The 21075-nt window shown below is 39.3% G+C and overlaps 1 protein-coding gene across 3 annotated transcripts in view; it reads right to left on the reverse strand.

The window, feature by feature from the left end:
- The window catches only part of rab6ba (RAB6B, member RAS oncogene family a), a 65219-nt gene that overhangs the window by 36469 nt on the left and 7675 nt on the right, over positions 1–21075 (reverse strand). Inside the window, exon 1 of one of the 3 annotated variants that reach the window (XM_026159782.1) lies at positions 445–458. The exons of the other annotated variants lie outside the window; for them this stretch is intronic. The gene's annotated coding sequence lies outside the window, so the exon portion shown is untranslated. Of the gene's footprint in view, positions 1–444; positions 459–21075 lie in introns of those variants that run through there. 3 annotated transcript variants of the gene reach the window in all.

The following is a 21075-nucleotide window of genomic DNA, read 5'->3' on the forward strand; positions in this document are numbered from 1 at the left end:
ACATACCAAGCAGGGAGGGAGGAGGACTCTTTAAACAACTCGTTATTTTCATTTATATCAAATTATAATAAGGGGTTACTATGATCACATACAGGTAACGCTGTGAGGCAGTTATGTGATGCCTTGCTGCATTAAATTCAACACTCGTGGCTACATTTATGTCATAAGTTGTGTTACAAAGGTCTTCAAATATCTACATGAGCTGAGGACAGAAATAAAGTGTCAGATGTGCCATGTTATTCCTGTGCACTTACGTAACGATCAGCTGATTTCAGTTTGTGTGCAGGGAGAAGGAAAAAGGTCAAGCAAAGTTGTGAGAAGTGGAAATACAGACTTTTTTAATTTCATGAGCACGATGATAAAGTGGAAAAACTGCGTCCGGGATAGAAACAACTTCATTACGCTACTAACACAGAATGATGTTAGAGGCGAGTGCATAATGACCTCAGCCCTGCATCCACAGCATGGTCTTCAACAGCTAACACGTTGAGCACGTTGCACCCTTCCAGCCACCACCAGCGTTTCCAGTATGATCACTGTGGAGATCACAGTGAAATGCTTTTTGGCTGATTTTCAGCTTTGCTATCATACTTAAAGAGTAAAAGAAGATCTTGTGTGTCCTAGTTAGAATACAAACATCAGTGTGTAGGACAATAGCCTAAAGTGAGGCAGCCAGGTACCCACAGCAGTTTTAATGTTTAAACTTAACCAGATAAAGTCTTTTACATTAATATCCTAGTTAGAAGTAACACTGGAAAACCTCCATCTTCTGTCTTTTTAAAGTACAAATTATTAATTTAATTGATAAATATAAACAATAATTGTGGGAAATGTGCATCAAGAAACACAAAACATTAGATTTGAGCTTGTGGGTATTCCACAAGCTCCTTTCAAACCATGCTGTCCTGTCACAGGATGGCAAACTGCCAATTAAAAGTAGCCCTGAATATAAAAACGCAATGAGCGCTCTTGAGCCTGACATCATAAAATACAGACGTACTTAGGCCATAAAGCCCAACTTATCATGCAGTTGTGCCAAATGTCATATTTAATTGACATCACTTTAAAATGCCGTTGCCTCGATTCCTCTCTCCTTGGCTCCTCTGCTCGCACCTGTGGGAGGGACTAAAACGCGAGGAGAAGAAGTAGTGATGTACAAACGGAGAGATGAGAAAGCAGGAAAAGAATGTCACTTATCTCATAACATGGTATGCGTGTGTGTTTATGGGAAACAGTCAGGTGAACTGTGGAGTTTTCAGTCACCATTTCTGCCCTGGGCATTTGAAGCCTTCACATGAACGCTTATCAGAGGGAGAAAAACATTAGGACACTGAGTTTGATCCAGCATCCTCGCTGCTGACTCATCCTGAGCCACCGCTGAGCAGCATGAGACAGCACTTTGTGAGCCTCTCAGTCACTGCTTTCAAAACTCAGGGACAGACAGCACGTCCTTATTTCTTCCTCTGACTCGAGTAAATCTGAACAGACACTTCTTCTTCATCTTTGTTCCCACAGAGGGAACATTCACCACATCCCAGTTTAATTTGTCCTGGAGGCGGCAGTATAATGATGGACACTCATTCTCATAAACAGGATGTCAAGCAAACAAAAACACTTCCCAATCCCTCCTACAGCCCTCTCCCCCTCTGAAAAGGCTGCACTTAGCGTTAGTTAAATTTTTGTCAGTATCTTCAGATGTAACTGCAGGTCTGTTTGTGTGAATTTAATTACCAGGGAAACAGGAAGCTTAGTTACGCTCACGGCTGCAATAATTTAGTGGATCTTCTGTTAGGCTAAAAAGAAATGATTAACAAGGCAGATTTTTGATTACATTTCAGAATTAGCTCTGCATTTCTGAGCATTTCCTCCTCATAATCATTTCATCCTCTTTTGCTATTAACACCGTTTTAGAGATTATGATGGGATTCGCGTGATTAGTAGCTCTAGTCAGACATACAAATGTAAAAAAAAAAAAAAGCCGCTGCTAAAGCTGCAGCAGCGATGACAGCAATAACCTCTTTTCATTCAGGTTCTAATAGAGGTGCGTTCTCGTGGCGCAGAGGGATCACAGAGAGAAACTGTAGCTTATTAAATTTCAAAATGAAGGACAACATGAAATAAAAAGTTCAACTGCAATTTAAACCGCTCGACTACAAGCCAAAAATACACCAGGGGGCGGCGTAACAGAGACATGCAGGGTTAGAACAGACCTAGCCTTTAGAATTAGACTGTTCCACAAAAATAAAGAACATATTACCAATGCAAATGTAAACAATGTCTTTAAATGACTGCATTTACCTTTATTTTATACAAGTTTTGTATTCCGTTACTTATACCTATACTTAAACCTATCTATTTCTTGTATATTTGCTTCAAATGTTTTGATCTGATGTTTCTAAGTAACAGCCACTTTTCTGAGGGCAAACCCAAATATTCACAGGACTGTTTAATACCTAATTATTTAGGTATTAAATTATTATTTAGTCATGTTGTGATCCGCAGCTATGATATCTGATATGTTATGTTAAATTATGGGTCATTTCCAGTGTTTGTTTATTAATTAATAAGTCTAGTTATTAACGGGCCACCATGATCGAGACTGGTAGCGATTAAAAACTGGGATCATTTTCAGGGCTTTTGCTTAAACTGACTGTAAACATGAGTCAGAAATACTCTGACACGTCAATACAAACAGAAATAAAGACACTTCACTCTGGCCAAATCGTGTATAATGCTGCTGTTCTCATCTGCTGATGCCGCGACTTTACATTTATTTTATGATTAATTCGTTAGAAAAAGAAAGCCCAGCTGGATTTCATTGTACCCGTCATGGACCCAGACAACAAAATCCTTTTGTATTTTGGGATGTTTATGTTCTAGTTCTGTACCTAGTTAGTATTGTTGATAGTACCAAGGACAATGACATTAAAGATCATTCATAAAAAAAACAGTGTTCCTGCAACTCTCTGGTGTATGGGAAACAGGAATGAGGACATAAAAACTACCCTGATTGTCTTATTAAGCACCGACATCCCAGCTCAACTATTTACCGTCTCTGTAATTTCTTTATTCTTCCACAAGATATACATTTTCTACTCAGAGTTGTATACTGTTACTTTTTTCATGCTTTTATACTTAAGCTAGTGATGAAACTGCTTTCTGATATAGATAAATTCTTATGTACATCTTAAGTCTAGATGTAAAATGTATCGCCTGTTACAATCCTAGTTAGTCTTTGTGAAATGAAACTCAACAGGTAAGGTTTTTAAAAAAGTGCTAAAACTGATGAATGCTTGCATTGCTGGCAAAGCTAAGTCAGACTCATTTCTATTGGATGTTGGACACCAGGACTGAACTTTTTTCACATGTCCAAATTTTTAAGGACAAAGTTTCTAGGTACGACAAAAAAAAAAAAGTGTTAGATTTGGCGATCACAGGATCCCATTTCTGCTTTTTCCAGATGACGTGATTCCTTTGGCTGCATCGATTGGTGACACATTGGAGTGGTGGTTTGAAGCCACACACAAAGTGACAGAAATACATTTTGGGACCTCCAAGTCTGTCGGCTACAGAGCTTCCAGTGCTCCACATCGAAAGGAGCCAACTGAGATGGTTCAGGCATCTGACCAGGACATCACCTGTGTTTTGGGCATGTCCAACTGGAAGGAGACTCATGGGCGCATAAAGGACATGCCATAGAGATGATGTCTCTCAGCTGGCTCACGAACGATTCCCACCAGATGGGCTGGAGAAGTTTGTCTAGATGTGTAAAAGTACACGATGCCCTGATAATACTACATAACAAACAGGATAGTCCCTGTGTGAAGGCAATGAGGCCACTTTTACTGCTATCATCTACTTTGATAGTTTGATGAAATCCCCCTCAAACTCCAGGCCGACTGTGCAAATGGCTCATCTTGACATTTAGGCTATTCAGCAAAGCTCTTTCTTCAGTGTCTGAAGCCTATTGATTACCCTCACACTCTAATTGAAGTAGATGGAGAGTGCAAGTTGCTCTTGTGCAAATGGCCCACTATTTACAACACATAGCTCTGACAGCAGCAGCAGCCTCATTCACCCAAACCGTCTCCACGTGGCTCTCACCAGCAGACCTGAACCTGTTAATAAAGACCCAGTGGGCTCATTTTAAGAGCAGCGCACTCAGGTCCCGATCTGCTGCCGGACTCAAAAGAGAGGTCTTGAAATGACTATGCTAATGTCCTTCTTTGTGTTGCCTTTAATTATGGCCTATGAGGACTGTGGAGAGACGGCTGCTTCATTGTATGAAAAAGATGTCAAATTATTCATTTTACTTGGTTTTGCTGCAAGCCTACATTACGCAGCAGTGTTTGGGAACAATTGTTATTTCTATTGTCATTTTCAATTGGCCGTGAACACTTTATTCAAATGGATGTGGTAATTTTAGACGGCTCATTCTTCTGTTACATAGCAGCAGCAGGGGTTAGAGAGGACGAAATCATGAGGTTACATAAGACATTTTAAATCTTTAACGTTGTCGTGCAGCATTGTATGTGAACTCGATGACATCCTCTTCTATTTAAACCTGCAGTCATATGACAGCACCAACCCAGGTGACTGTTTCATGACACTTCATCTCTAGAAACATATCTGCATAGAAACACACAGAATCTAACCAATTACATTTGACCAAAGGAGATGTGTTTGCTCAAAAACATTATTGAAACCATTGGTTATGACCTGAGAATGAGTTAGTTTTTTTAATTATCCTTTTTTAACCCCTCAAGTGACAAACTATGTTGGCTAAAATGACTATTTTGGCTAACTATTTTGGTAAATGTCATTCATCAATTTTAAACTACAAATTAACTCAATTATTTACACAATCTCCTTCTGTCAGTTCTTCCAAAACAAATTTTCTTTGTCTAACTGAATGTTTGAGTGACTTAATATTACTGTATGCTTGCATTTTAACACCAAAAAATGCGAGAAAGGTGGAGAAAACCTGTCAAAAAATGTTTTTCTTTTTAACATTGTTTTCTGAAATTTCCAAACTTTTAGATTAATGTGCAAAAAACAGATTTCATTCATCGTTTTTTATTTTCCGCGAGTCTTTGACTTGAAAATGTCAAGTCACTGAATTATTGTGTTTTAGTTATGATGCAAATAGAGAAACTGTCACTTGTATTACATTTGTAAATAATTAAACTTTGATAAAAATCCTACCGAGGAAACAGTTGATCAACTGCAATTCACACAGCATTATCGTCATAGGCTAAAGGTGGAATAGTAACCAATATCACTAATGGGGCAAATTTCACTTCCTGACTCATCAAGTCCCATGAGGCTTTGTTGTTTATTTGTGGTGTATGCATTAGAAACAGAAATTGGAAAATAGTGGAAAGTCCAGATTGTCTTGATTGTGTCATTGCTTGGCTTTTGTTGTCCTGGGAGTCTCGGGCTACATCTTTGGCTGGCTTTTCTTTTTCTACATCACACTGAGATGAACCAAGGCCTGAGGATGAAGCGCAATGGTCCCACAAATGTGTCCATCTGCATACGTGTTTTTCATTTGCACAGCAAATGGAAAGGAGTGTTCACATACCACAAACCTGCAACTGTGTAGTACTTCAAAATCACAACTGCACATTAGCGGATTTGGATGATGTATGTCGGTCAATTGCTTATTTGTTGACAAGTGAGTCGGAATAGGGAGGGAGTTCACCGGGAACGGGCAAGGCATGGAAAAACCATAAAAGACCAAAAATACTACATGGAAACTACAAACAGTGGCTGCAGTGGACACTTGTCATTGTTTTTAACACTCGATTTCACTTTAGCTTTTTGTATGTTAGAACACACTTCTCCGCCATTGGCTGCAGTGTATTGTACCAAATATTGTATACACTGCCTCCACTGACAACAAAAACTCTCTGCAGACAGACTACCCCCACTCAACCCTAAAACAAGCATTCATCAGCAGACGAACTGAGAGGTTCCAGGTTGAATGTGAGAAGAGGTCAGAGGGCTGGTGCACTATGAAGCAACATTAATGGGTTTGTGAAATCTGTTGAGCTTACAGCCAGCTTTCTAATGTCATGACTAGGGATTGTGAACAGATTCTCGTAGAGAACCAGTTGTCAGTAACTCAATTCCTTGGTATTATTGGTCCGCCTGCATATCATTTCCACTCATCAGTTCGACCTGCACTTGCACTACAACCAGCTGATAACTTTTATTTTTATTGCACAATGCATTTGTTTATCTGAATACTGCCTATTCAGATAAACTTTTCCAATAGCGGTTGTCAATATTGGCTAAAATCTGAAATAAAGTTTCTAGTCTTAGCTTTATATAATCTTACAAAAAAGGAGGAGTTTCCTAATATAGTCATCTCAGGAATTAAAGACCCAGCTACCTGCTTTTCAAGCCTTCTTTTACCAAGGAGAAGTAATTGAAATGGCTGGTTTCAGATGAAGTCTGAACTCCTCCAAGGCCCACTGAAGGAAAATATAAATCACTGTGATAAATGTGAAGTGTGAATCATTCAATGCTACTGTAGTGGAGTCTAAGAATAAAAATACAGAGCTGGAATGAAAATATTAGGTCCCCTTTAACATCAAATAGACTCATTCCTGTTGTTAACATATAAATACACAGAGTAAGCCAATAATTCTACAGTCACCTCTAAATAAAGGGTAAAATAGAATTTTAATGAAGTCTCTACTTGGAGTGATGCTTCAAAGAGTTTGCACAGTGAGTTAGCAAAATGACAGCCAATTAACTGAAAGTGCCGGGCACCTGCTGCGACACAACCTGCACTTTTATCACCCGGACACCGCTGAGCCCAGTCAGCACACTGCTTATCAAGGCGTCTCTTAAGAGCTCAAAATGCAATTTATGGCAGGTTAAAGGCCCTGCATGGTCAGGCTCACACTAGGTTCTGCTATTTGTGAACCATGCATCCATAAAACGAGTTGGTTACAGACTCGCTCCTCTCTACACATACAGTCAGTGACAAGAAAAACTAATGTGTGATGAATATAGTAGAAAAAGGAATCCATTAACTATACTCAGTGGCAATGTACCTGGAGAGAACCCACGCAAACATGAAGAGAACATGCAAACTCCACGCAGAAAGATGGGCCTGATAGTGGAATTGAACTCAGGACCTGCTTGCTGTGAGGCAACAATGCTAACTACCGTGCTGCCCTTTTTTCCTTTTACCAGTATTGTAATATTACATGTGTAGTATGCATGTGCACAATTGCTTTTTAATGGCAAAGACTGACATAAATTACTTAATTTAGAAAAGCTTGAGACTTTTAATTCAAACTAAAAATACTCTTCTGCAAAGTTTATATTTTTTCTGTGAATCTTAGGGGTTTTGATGTTGTTAGTGCAAAATATGGCTGCACAAAATGTTCTTAATAAACCTATTACTGTTGCAGTACTTGATACAGGGGTGTCAAATGAGCAGCCCAGTTTTCATAACTGGCTCACCAAGGGGCAAACTTAATAATTATTTCAGCAAACGTTTTCAAATTGTAAACAAATATGGTTTAAAACAGTGTTTCTGTCGCTGCCTATGCACACGGTTGTTGAATTTAACTGCACCTATGAAATGAAATTATTTGCTTGGATTATGTTTTTTGCTTCGTGAACGTTATAACATAAATATCATCTCATAAAATTACTTCTGTGCCTTTAAAAATGTATGTAAACACATTGCTATAATTCCTAAACAGGTAATCCATTACTTTTGTTAAATTCCTTGAGTTAAAGCTGAGAGTCTGCATCCCTTTAACATCTTTATTGTTTTATTTTAAAAACCCTGTGGTGGTGGCAAACTTACAAAAATTGTGAAAAGAGTCCCTTTGTCTTTAAAACAAAAAAGCGTAATGTGAAAAGTGAAGTTTTCACAGGAGTTGTGCAATCCTGCGAAAAACAAAATGCTCCCCACGATACAAGTTACCGCCATCTTTAGCAGCAACAACTTGAAGTACTGGTTTTCTCCCTGACTTTATCAGTCTCTCACATTGCTGTGGAGGAATTTTGGCCCACCCTTCTTAACAGCGTGGCTTCAATTCAGTCACGTTTGCATTTGGCATTCACTTATGTGCAGCTCTCTTTAAGGTCATTTCAGTCAGGTTAAGGTCGGGACTTGGACTGGTTCATTAAAACAGTGTGATTCCTTTCTTTTTCAGCCAATCAGCTGTAGTTTTGCTGCTGTGCTTGGGACTGTTGTCCTGTTGCATGACCCAATTTCAACCAAGTACTAACTGTCAGACAGATGGCCTCACATCTGACTCTAAATACTTTGTTATACAGAGGAGTTCATGGTTACCTCGGTGACTGCAAGGTGTTCGGGTCCGGCAGCTACAAAACAACGCTAAATCATCACCCATCCACTTGGCTTTTGCAGTTTCTCTGAGCATTGGATGGTGCGACAGTGGTATGAATTTGCTCATACCTGAATACTCCAGACCAGCAAACAGCCAAAACCTCTGCCTTTATAGAGTTGTTCGCTGTTGCTGATAATCAGCTATTCAAGTGCATTTGTTTAGCGACCCCATGTTGCTACTTGCCCTCATAATTCCCGTGGAACCAGTAAGAGTGTACTTAGTTTTTCACAGAAGTGCAAAGAGTGCTGTGAAACGTTTTTTCCCCAATGACTGTATTTCAAAGAAAATTGATGGCATAGCCAATAACTCAAGGGTTTTTTTGAGGAGATGAAAACAGATGCACACAAAAGTGGACAACGAACACACATACAGAGATAAAACTACAATAAACTTCCAACAGCCTCTTCCTGCTGATCTCTGTCAAGCTGAATAATACACTAACTTGTCCATTCAGCCCTGAAGCTGTGTGCCAAGTCGGCAGGTAAAACCACTGCTGGTCACTCTGCGGCAGGCATCATGGAATACCCTCCAGGTCTTGGCAGCCAATCAGAGCAGAGCAGTGCTTTTTACATGGGCCTGGTTCCCACTTGTAGGAGACGGCTAAAAATAATGCAGTGCGTGTCATTCTTTTGCACGACACTGAGATGAGTGCTCAACCCACAGGAGATGGGCAGATATCCAAAATTTATCAATGAATGAGGTAGCTGAGAAGAATATGTGGCTATTTGTGGTTGTCCTCACAGGGAAAGGAGAACAGAAAGATCTGGAGGAGATACAGACCTGCGGGAGAGATACTGACTCCTGCATCTGTGCACTTGTTTATTCATAGTCACAGCAGCCGATACCCAGAACCCAGCGAGAGGATGCCAAAGAGCAGATGGCCTCCAAATGATTTTCCAACAGTCTAAGTGGAAATGATATGCATATTAACAAATCAAAAGAAACTGCTACCAATTGAGAAGCCAAAAATGTTTCTGTCTAAAACTTTTCAGTTTCGTGCTGGTAAAATTATATTAACAGCTAACAATCACAAACTACCTGTATGTGAAAATAATCACAAATTCCAAGTTCACATTCTGCTCTCATTAGCATCACATGCAGTTTACGTCACCTAATGCCATGTAAGGTTTTTGTGTGCCTGGATGAACTGAAGTAAAAGTTCACACTGTACATTTTTCATACTGGTAAATAGGGATGGGTATCGTTTAGGTTTTATCCGATACCGGTGCCAAATCGGTACTTTTGAAACGGTGCCGGTGCTCAAACGGTGCTCAAACCGGTGCTTAAAGAATGGAGAACACAAAATTGGTCCAAAAACCTCTCATGTTCAGCTGGTTTTTTGTAAAGAGATAACAATGTTAGCCTTTTCTGCAGCTATGGGGCATATATAGTATCACTCTTGGCTGGAAGCAGCGCTTAATCAATGGAAAAAACACAAACTTTGTCCAAAACCTCTCATGTTTAACTGTTTTCCACTTTTTCTTTGGTCATTTTAGCCTTTTTGGCCAGGGTGAAGGGAGTATCTGCCATCAAACAAGAAGACAGCCACATGTAGCTATGATGATGTTTGCTAGTTCACCTTACATGCATTAATGTAATAACGTGGTTAGCCTACTCAACGTAAATTACACACGAACAACATTAAGCGACTCACGCAGAGAAGAACGGCTGCTGCTGCCATCATCATCCGTCATCATTTCTGCTACACTGACAGGGCTAGGGGCCAGGACTCTCCTCTTCGGGGTTTTTGGGGGATATTGCTAACTCCGGGTCCGATAACAGGCAACCCACGCACAGTAGATGTGCTTGGTGTGAGGTCTCGCAGCAAGCTATCATACGGCGCATTTCTGGGCTTTTAAAAAAAATGCTATGCGTCGCCAGGTGTTTCATCGGATTTGAGGTGTTACCTCCTTTGACAGTATCACAGTATCAGCTTAAAGCACTTGTTGCAGGCTGCTGAGTTTGCATATTTTGCTGTGAAGTACAGCCAGACTTTTGACCGCTTCGCCTTGGGCATTTTTAATCTGTAGCTCTGCTCTAAAAGAACGCACGTACCTGGACCCGCCTACTATCCTCGGAAACGTAAAATGATTGGCTAGAAGTGTATCACGGCTCAGGAAAAAAAAGCACCGAAATAAAGCACCGAAATGTGCGCTGCTTTTCGGTCTGGTTACTACCGTTTATGTCAGAACTGGTGCCATCATAGCACCGGACACCAGTACCCATCCCTACTGGTAAATCCCAAGACTAAGCCACTAGACATGAAAATGCCTCCAGCAAAATGTGGGACTCTGCTTCATCATCACACAGGTGGAATTATGCACCAAGCAAACACACATCTGGTCCGAATACGCTGGAGTCGACAAAGCCTGTCAACTGCCCATCACAAGCAAAGAAGGGTAGGTTGGGTTAAGCTTATTTCTTCTTAACAAATCCACCATTTCCAGTTGCATATTTTTATTCTTGTAATCTGTTGGAACTGCTTGGCATGAGTCAGTCCTTATAGAACCTGTACTAGGCTTTGGGTGATAAAACCATCATGATAGTTATCGCAAAATAACTTTTCTCCTATAGAAATATGAGATGGGTTCAATATAAAGTCGACAGAACCCATCTTCCCTGTTTTGACAGATGACACGAAAAGCCAACAACGATGAGAAAAGCCCTGAACAGAACCAATCGTGTTGTTGGAATAGATTTGGAGCCAAGTCGTTGGAGGAGCAGCCACTTATGCTGCTGTTTGGGCTACTGTAGCCGTACACACCGGTACACATATTAGATGTACGAGTGTGAGCGACATAAAAGAAAATGACAAAAGAGAATGCTAATGAAAACTCAGGGGACAGATTTAGCAAACACGACACCCCCCGGACACAGACCGAGACTCAAAAGACAAGGACACTGTTACAAAGAGGGTCCAAGGAATATGGTAGTGTGGAGAGATTTGGGCGATATACCCTCCTAGGACCTGGCGTCCACATATGTGGACATCACATTTTGGGTTATTTAGACCAAAATACTCAATTTTTCTCTACATGGGCCTGATATCCACTTACGAGGACATTACACTGCTACTGTTCTATCAAAATTTTAAACGAATATCCTCATATGTGGCTCTTATTTTTCTTAAAAACAAAAATGAGGTAAAAAAAAAAAAAAAATCTGGTAATTCTTTGTTTTTACATTCATCGGGCCCCAATATGCCCAAATATCAAAGAGAAATTAAACACGCATGTCGTGGAAGAGTTCGGGTCTTAGGAGGTTAAAGACCGACTGTAAACTGCCCGAAGCAAATTTCAATAAATTCAATAAATGGAAGGTGCCGTGAATCTTTTTAAACACCTGAACCGATGCTTTCCTTTAGAGCGCACACAATGCAAGACTTTTCACTTCCAGACTACTGTACCATGCATTGCAACAAGGAAACGCAGTGACATCACAACTGCAAAAATGTCAGATTTAAGCAGCTGATTGAACTAACTAATCCTCGTCACCAACTCCATAGCCACTAACATTTCCCTCTGACGGCTTTTTCCAGGTGCACGCAGAGTGTAGAGAGAGAGACGAACAGCTACCACAACGCATCCATAGACAAACCTCACTGCTCACTTCACTGTGATAGTACTGCCCTTTGCAATAAACATCTATTTATTTATTCTTTTAAGTGAACGACGGCTGAGTGAATATATGAGTTTGTGTGTTTACATTTAAAGGTTTTTTTTAAATTTGTACTGTAGATATTTTTTTGATATTTTATTTTAGTTTTCCACATTTAGTTAGTATTCTTCTTAACCACTTAAATTTAAAATATAGTTGTACAATTTTTCTACAGCATGTTTATTATCTTGTTTTCTTCACTTAGGAGTAAAAAGGAGCCTTTAAGCTTGACAATGATACAGTCATTTAAATGTATATTGTCATATCTATACTGGTCAACTTTAGGTGTTGCAAAGCAGCTCATCTTCCATCTGAAACAAGCCACTTTAAGGCCACTCCCCCTTTAAGCCAATTCTCTTCTGATTTCTTACTGTTTATACGAGGCAGCCAATCAGAAGAAAGCTGGTTGTTTCAAACAGAGGATTCTCTGAAGCTACATCATTATTTTGAGTCATGGAAAGCTACTCATTTCCAAGAATAAAAGTAATGAGCTCAAAGTAAATACAGCAGGTTAATATCCACAAGAATCTTAATGATGTCAAAATATACATTTGTCAAATACTTTAGGAATACCTGCTAACGATAGCGTTAGTAAGTAATTAATATAAAGAACATTGTATTTATTTTGTTTATTTAATTTTGTATAGCTTTTCTTTATTCAGTCATTCATTTCTGAATATTTATTTTCTGGCTGCATCCGAACACGCTGACCCATGTAGACCAATCAGAATCAGGCAGAAACAAAAAGAAGCATCAGATTTAGATCACAGATCGGCCCCGTGGCAGTCTCAGGAATCTGTGCAGTATTGATTATTTCTACAATGCCTGTCACATGAACTACACCTGCAGAAAAAAAGGGACTATGGACGGGACATCCATTTACCAATACCTCTGAATAATGGATGAAGATGCTTTCAGACTCAAAGGCTGAGTCTCCCGTGCACACACAAAGCACTCAGAAAGCCATTTCAGCTCCTATGCAGCCTAATGAGGCATTACTAAAAGCAACAACAACAATACGGCTACATACACAGCAATAACACAATCCCATGTCCACCTAGGTGTGACACCAGCTTGGAGGTATATAACTCTTTGGTGTTTGTGATTGCCTTGGGAAAGAAGACAGAAGTCATATTTCTGCTGTTTGTGGCCAGAGGGCTTCAGAGAGACCAACATGACGTTTTAATGATTAAATTAGATTTCATTCTCAGAAGGCAGAGAGCAGCTGGAGGCTGCAGAAATGAAACTATTTTACCCGGTATCCTGTCAGAAAACCAGGACGCTGCTTTCATTTCCAGTCATTCACACATATCTAGTGAAACTTGGTTCACTACATCATTTTTAAAAAGTCCTACTTATGTTATTTATCGAGGATGAATCTCATTCTAAACTGAAAGGCTCGCCTCTCAACGGGGGTAACATCTGCAGTTAAATGATCAGCATGACGTGTGGTTGTTGGGAAATCAGAAACACCCAAATTTCTGGTCAACTTGTTAGATAAGAACTACAGCAGATGTAATAAAAGATGGACATAACTTAAAGGTATAAAGATTGAAGCCAATAAGGAAGAGCCTTAAATCTGCATTCTTTCTAATCGTCAGCAGTGGGCACTTTCTCTGATCGCATGTAAGAAAATGTTCCTTCAAACTGGTCGGTGACTCGCTGGCAACCACCGGTCACAAGAGAAAAATGTGTATTAATTAAAAAGTGGTTGCAAGGCTTAACAAGGCTTCATATGAATATAAATATAGTCAAAGATCATAAAGATGTGTGACATGTTCTGCATTGTGCAAACATTTTAGAGTGGACTATGATGAATAAAATTGACTGTGAGGATTTAAACCGGTGGCAGACTGTCAAAAGAGGGCGCTATGGTGAAAACGGAAAATATATTTAGCTCATGCTGGCCAAAGTGCAGATCTTTTAACATCATTTGATGTCCTGACAATGAAAATATGCAGCTGTTTTTATCACATGGAATAAATTATTTCTAACCTATTTGCAAATCAAGATTGTTTAAACTAATGTTGATTTTGCCGCTTTATGAGTTATTACAGCTACATGCAGCACTGTAATGCATCAGGAGCGTGAGGTTTGGACAGAGAAGACAGCCATTATGTTTTCCAAGACAAGTAATACAATCAGGAACACACTTAGTGTTTAAAGCTCCTTTACCTGACTCTGGCAAATGTCCAAACGGGTAATTCCATATAAAATTAAGCAAACGTGAAGAGACCCACCTGACTCCTTTAAAATTAGCTGATCTGATTCTGAATATATTAAAAACTAGTTTTGACACAGAAGGAATGAATGACAGCTTAAAGATGAGCCTGGTATCCAAATATAAAAAACCAAAAGCACTTGTTTTGATCAGCCTCCTCCACTCATGAAGCTTTCAAGTGAACCAAAAATGCACTTTCTTACATTTTCTCCAGTGAATTACCAAAAACAGATCGAACATCAAGGGTAGTGATGCTTGTTTGTCACATTGGTATTTAATTAATGATCATTTAGAAGTAATCCGTTCAAATTTTTATCGCAATTAATTGCAAATGTAAAAGTGAAATGAGGTCAAAGTGGTACGCAGGGGTTAAAGAATGTAGGACATCTTGAGTTTGTTTTCAGCAAAGCTTCAGATTTTTTTTTGCTGGCTCAGAACCAGCAGTTTGTAACAAAATGTAGCTTTGATATTTGGAAACTGAGCCCAGCAAAGAAATGCTGACTCAGGGCTAATCACAGGCTATGAAATTCGAGTCAGATTTACCTGCAGTAGAAACAAAACAAGCATTGAAGCCAGTGTGTTTCAGATCAAGGATTGCCTTTGCAAAAAAAAAAAAAAATAGGAGAGAGAGAAAAGACTTGAAGCAAGGTCTGAAGACAGCTTCCTGTCCATGAACACAAAGACAAAGTGAGCTCTGCAGAGGGGTGTGGAAAGGGAGAAAGATAAAGGATAAATGCAACAACACATAGTAATACTGTAACTAATATGCAAAGATAGGTACCAAATAATCATAAAACCACTGCTTGGAATATTTTAATTACTTACACCTTTCTGTAACCTGGCTGGAACCAGTTTTACTCAGCAGTCTGTGTTACCGTCATTATAAGACTCAAATATGTTTTGTAGCTCCATACAGACTTTTTAAGCAAAAATTGCTCAAAAATGGCTTATTTGGTAGTAAAGGTTGTGACACCTGCTATAGACAAATTACAAAACTTAGTTAAAAAAGAAGATTATGGCGATCTGTTCAGCTTGTCAACACAAGACCTAAACACTAGACCCAAACTCCCTAGAAGCTTTGGGAGATGATTATGATGCTTTGAGTTCTTTCTTCCTGTTTTTTGTAACATTTGATGTTTTTGGAAGTTTTGGGGTCCCTGTTTTGACATTGTTGTTGGTCTAATCTCCCCGGTGTTTTTTGCTGATTCATTCCCTGGCTCCCTGTGTTCACAATTGGATTTCTGTTTGTTCCCTGCCTGTATTTTTTGACATTTGCAACAACTCATTAAAGGTTTGCTTTTCACCTGTTTTTGTGTTCCTCGTGTCCTGCTTTTCTGATCCTCTCCACACCCATTTATGTCAGTTTTACTGTTTGGGTTTTTTGTTTTTGTTTTTTACGATTTTTTAGGGCTGGGTTTCTGCATTGCCTTCCTCTGCAAATTGTCTTGCAGTGATTCATTTCTTTGCCCGCTGAGTTAGATTTAATGCTCCCTACTATGTTAAACTGCAGTGATGAATGTTCAGCTTGCCTCCACTCTATAAATCCCTGCAGGACCTTCTGCATGTTGCTCACACTGGCATCTCAATGAGACAATATATTCCTGCAGTCACATCTACTATATTAATCAGTGCTTGAAAACATTTGTTATTCTAGAATTGATAAAAAGGTTTAAAAACCCCATTAGTCAAAGAGAAAAAACCCCCACCACGCCTTGCATCCCTTTAGCGCAGGTCAAATGAAGGCTTCAGCAGGATGCATTCAGCCCCATGATGAGGACTCATCTGGGAAGCTGGAGAAAGGGTAAACACCGATGGAGACCTGCTGAACTCAGTCAAGTGTCACACCCCATGCCGGGTAAATGACAGCCTTCCTCCACAGCGGGGATTTTATTCACCGAGCCGTTCTGTTTGAGCAACTGGGATTAAGTTGAAATGGGATTCTCTGCCTTTCTCCTTCAAAAGATCTCACATTAAGCAAGAACCCAATCTGTCTCTAAGACACACAATTTAGAGAGAACAGTCTGAAAACAGCTTCTCTGCCTGAATAATGTCAGGCACTTTCAAATGTTCCTGGATCCTTGTTAAACCTGATCTCTAATACAACAGGGTAAGACGTTAGATTTGTAGAAGAGCAGCACCCACGCCCGCCGCTTTATCTTTGTAAAAGTGTGTCGTCAGATACATCCTAAATCTTCCCCTCACACCGAGAGGGTGAACTGAATCAGACGCTTTCTCTACATCACTGCATGGGCAGCACACACATTTGTTTTATTCTGGGCAGAGTGAATAAGTGAGGCGGTGCTTTTCCCATGGGCCTGTGAGAACACACCCGCTCAGCTGTGCAGCATAAGTACTGTACACAGAGCTACCATTGCTCTGCTTGGTATTCTCTGACTGCAAACCAACCACTGCAGAACTGAAAACACTTAGACAAACATTAAAATTACAGTTTGGCAAACAAAAAACAGCTTTCAACATAATATCAGACCCCTAATTATTTTTGAAACATTATGGTATGCACTTACAAATGTGTTGCAGCAGACATAAGCACTTAAGACAATGCTGGTTAGGCAAGGTGAACAATGTCTGAGCGGCAAAAACAGCACTTGCATCATAGTCAGTATAAAGGTGGGTCTGAAAAATGAGACCTGCCTTTTTTTTTTTTTTTTTTACCATGGTCACCAGGGGCACCTCTCCTTAGGGTTGTGTAGAAGTGTATGGGCAGACGATGGTTGGTCCAGGAAGAGTGCAAAAACATAAAATACTTTCAGATAGAGTGGAAGTCACAGATTGAAGACTTTCAGCACAGAAAAGACGGCAAGCACATGAAATGAAATGTAAATTTCAGTCAGGTCCATGCAACTTGGAAAGGTGTGTTGGTCATTCAAGGCGTAGTTCACATGGATGAAGGGATTTGATAGATAGGCACCAAAGATTAGTGTCACATCTCAGTTTCTAAACAAATGCTTGACATCATTACAATTTCCATCTCTACTTCTCAGTCATGGTGTAGACTAATGGCCAGAGAAGTGTTTTTGTGGAACATAAAAACGATACATTAAAGTTGTCCCGTGCTGGCTAAATGAACTCTGTCTCACTGTAGTAAAGGTCAGAGAAAAACTGACCTTTACTACTATTATTTTGTTGTTGTTTTTTCTTTTTTTTATAATTTCTTGCAGTGTTTTTAATATAAATACAAGAATGTGGTTCAGTTTCACTTTGTCAAAGTGGTTTTCTATCTTTTTTCATTATCCGTCCATCCAGCCATCCATTCTTTTCTGCTTATCCATTTTAGGGTTGTACGAGGGGTGGAGCCTACCCCAGGTACCATATGTGTCACGGTTCTGGGTCAGTTTTGACCCAGTATTTTGAGTTTTCATGTTTTGGTTTGATTTTGTATTTTTTGGTTATCTTCTTGATCTATTTGATGATGATGTTCTATGTTCCATCTTATTCTGGTTTATTTTTAGTTCTGCCCATGTTAAGTCTGTGTTTCCTAGTCTGCATCCTTGTGTATTGTTTCCTGTTTTATTTTGAAGGATTGTGTCTTATATCAGTGTGTCCAGCTTTGCTCCTCCTGTCTTGTCAGCCCCAATTTCTCCCAGCTGTGTCTCCCTCCTGTTACCCATTCCCTGATTACCATCCTGTGTATATTAGCCCTGTGTTTTCCTCAACCCAGTGTCGCGTCGTACCCTCAAATCCTGCCTGTGTGTTCAAATCAAATCAAATCAAATCAAATCACTTTTATTGTCACATCACATGTGCAGGTACATTGGTACAATACATGTGAGTGAAATTCTTGTGTGTGAGCTTCACAAGCAACAGAGTTGTGCAAAATACAATAACATAAACAGGCAAAATATACGAATGGCTAAATCTGAAACTAATAAATATATGTACAATATATAATAGTATATGCAAAAAAAAAAAAATTTGTTTTGGATGTGTATACTAAATGTTTTTCTACGTGTGTGTGTGTGTGTGTGTGTGTGTGTGTGTGTATTAGAGATGGACCGATCCGATATTACGTATCGGTATCGGTCCGATACTGACCTAAATTACTGGATCGGATATCGGAGAAAAATAAAAAATGTAACCCGATCCATTAAATATCACGAAAGCACCTCACAAAACTTGCAACACGCTGTAACTCACCTCAGAACGTTAGCACGTCGGAGCAGTATGCATCACGTGATAGAGAGGCTGTGGCATGCGGGACCTGTAGGTGGTCTGGATAGCATTTGGAGCTTCGCTAGCAACCCGGCATTTCATCTCCGACAAAGTTATCCCCGAGAGAAGTACAGCAAGTGTGTAAGTCCATCTCTGAATGTTTGTAAAGCATTCCTGCATTAAGCTTAACAAACGACTGCCTCTTCTTGCTGCTACTTCAATCATGAAACTGCTTAACGATCAGCTGATCGGCTTTTCTGTCGGGAGTCCGTGTCTCTAGTTTGCTTTTGGCCCACTTTGCACCAGAAAAGAGGAAACCAGCGGCTGAACAACAGCAGCACGTTTAAGCTCTATAAGCTGTTGTTAGAATTTATTTAATATTACTTTCTACTCGAGGATCTTTTTCTACGTAGCTGACGGCTGGTAACTGTGCAGGGGCGGATCTAGCAAAGTTTAGCCAGGGGGGCCGATAGGGCATTAACAGGGAAAAGGGGGCACAAAGACATACTTTTCTTTCTTATTCTCATTTAAAATGTCCAGCTTTTAATAAATAATTATCTGACAGCCAAAGTTTTAATTTGATGCAAAATGAATAGAAGTCCATTACTGTATATAGTAACTATTAAGTCTAATATATATATATATATGTATATATATATGTATATGTATATATATATGTATATGTATATATATGTATATGTATATATATATGTATATGTATATGTATATATGTGTATATACATATATACATATATTAGACTACCCTAGTAAGCTATAGTACTTTTTCCTTTGTGAAGGTACCATCTGTGCAGTCTGCAATTTTGTTGAAGAAAGATGTTGAATCTATTTAATATTTCTTGAAAAATAATTGATTTCTGTGCATTTTTTTTTCCACACTGCATCAAATTAAGGTTGATTACGTCGATTAAGCATCATGAGGTGGAGCGTGAGGGGTGGTTCCCTATTTTTTATTTATTTATTTTTGTTGTTGCTGGGAGTTGGAACCCTATTAGTTAGGTTGCTTAATATATATGCTAAGTACTCTTTAAAATACCAGAATAGGGAGGATGGTGTAGGTTTAAGTTTATTAGATTGATCAGTATTGCTGAACTATGAAATATTTTTTTTGGATACAGGTATAACAGAATAGCTTTAGTGTAGTTGTTGTTTTAAACTTGAGTATGAACTTATACAAAATGCAGCAAGATATTTAAAAAACAGTTTTGTTGATTAAAAAACACTATATCGGATTCATATCGGTATCGGCAGATATCCAAATTTATGATATCGGTATCGGTATCGGACATAAAAAAGTGGTATCGTGCCATCTCTAGTGTGTATACACATATTTTACAAATTAAATAGAGTCAACAATAAACAAAATATATAAAAATATACAGAGTTGAGACATGTGCAAAACAGTGGCATTACTGTACAGTATGGAGTGCTTGGTTTCATGGTTTGGTTTGTGTTTTGTTTCATGCCAGCAATAAAAGCGGTGGTTTTCAGTTACATTTCGTCTCGGAGTCCTGCATTTGGATCCACATTTCCACCTGCCCGCACACAGAGCCCTGACAATATGGTGAGAGAATATATATTTGGATACAGAGTCCCACCACTTTCTCATTTTATCCTATAAATTTGGTCATTTGTGTATGAATTCCTGAGTCATGTCCATAAACATTTTTTCTAAGGGAACATGTCTTCTTTTGAAAATCTAGCCAGTTCATTCTTGAGTGAGCATTTGTGCCACATATGAAGAAATTCCCTGAAGGCACTATACGAGTGAGACAGAAGAACCACATAAAACCATATGCCCTCCGTCCATGGTTATCACCAGAATGAAAGCATAAAACAGGTAATGAGCCCCAGCTGCTTGGAATATAAAAAAATAACAGTCTGCATTGTTGCCCTAAAGCCACAGATAAAGGGACTAACTTAGACTATTAATGGCCAGCTGAGCCGATCAATAGCAGATCAAAGCTATCAGGGAGTCATTTCCCTCAATCCGTAAGAGAAGAATACTTTCTGGGAAGATGCAATTAGATGTGAAATGAAAGAAGAACAGCTATCTTTAGATGGAGGTAGATTGGCAGATACTACAGCAAACACAGATGCTACTCAGGGAATGAAGACTAGACAAAGTGCCAGTGTTGAACAGCCAATCTGCAGTTCCTCAATCATAGAAAACGCTACAAGCTCAGTCTCCAGCTACTCAGTTTTAATGATTCACTTTTAGAATAGGAGGCGGTGGGACAGGCTGAAATCCCAAAACAGCAGCTCCACTTTACATTTAAAGACTCCAGAGATTTAAAGCTGTATTTATCCTTTACATTATTTTAGTTAATGACAGTTTTAGTCAAATTAGTGAATCTCAAAGGAGATGATGAGGAGTTAAATCAAACCCAGCGAGACCTCGCCTGTTCTGTTCCACCCATCACTCACTTGACGCCGTCTAGTCTTACACACTCTTGCACAACATGAAAGATTTTGTTTTGACTAACTTTGGAGATGGCAGTGGATTTAAAGTTGTCTAGGAATGACTTTTGCAATACTGATTAAACATGTTTGTAGGTGAAGCATCAAATTATCTTTCAAAACAAACTAATGTGGATCATCTGGTCTCAGGTGTTGTTTTTGCAG

Source organism: Astatotilapia calliptera, chromosome 23, assembly GCF_900246225.1.
Source record: "Astatotilapia calliptera chromosome 23, fAstCal1.2, whole genome shotgun sequence".
NCBI lineage: Eukaryota > Metazoa > Chordata > Actinopteri > Cichliformes > Cichlidae > Astatotilapia > Astatotilapia calliptera.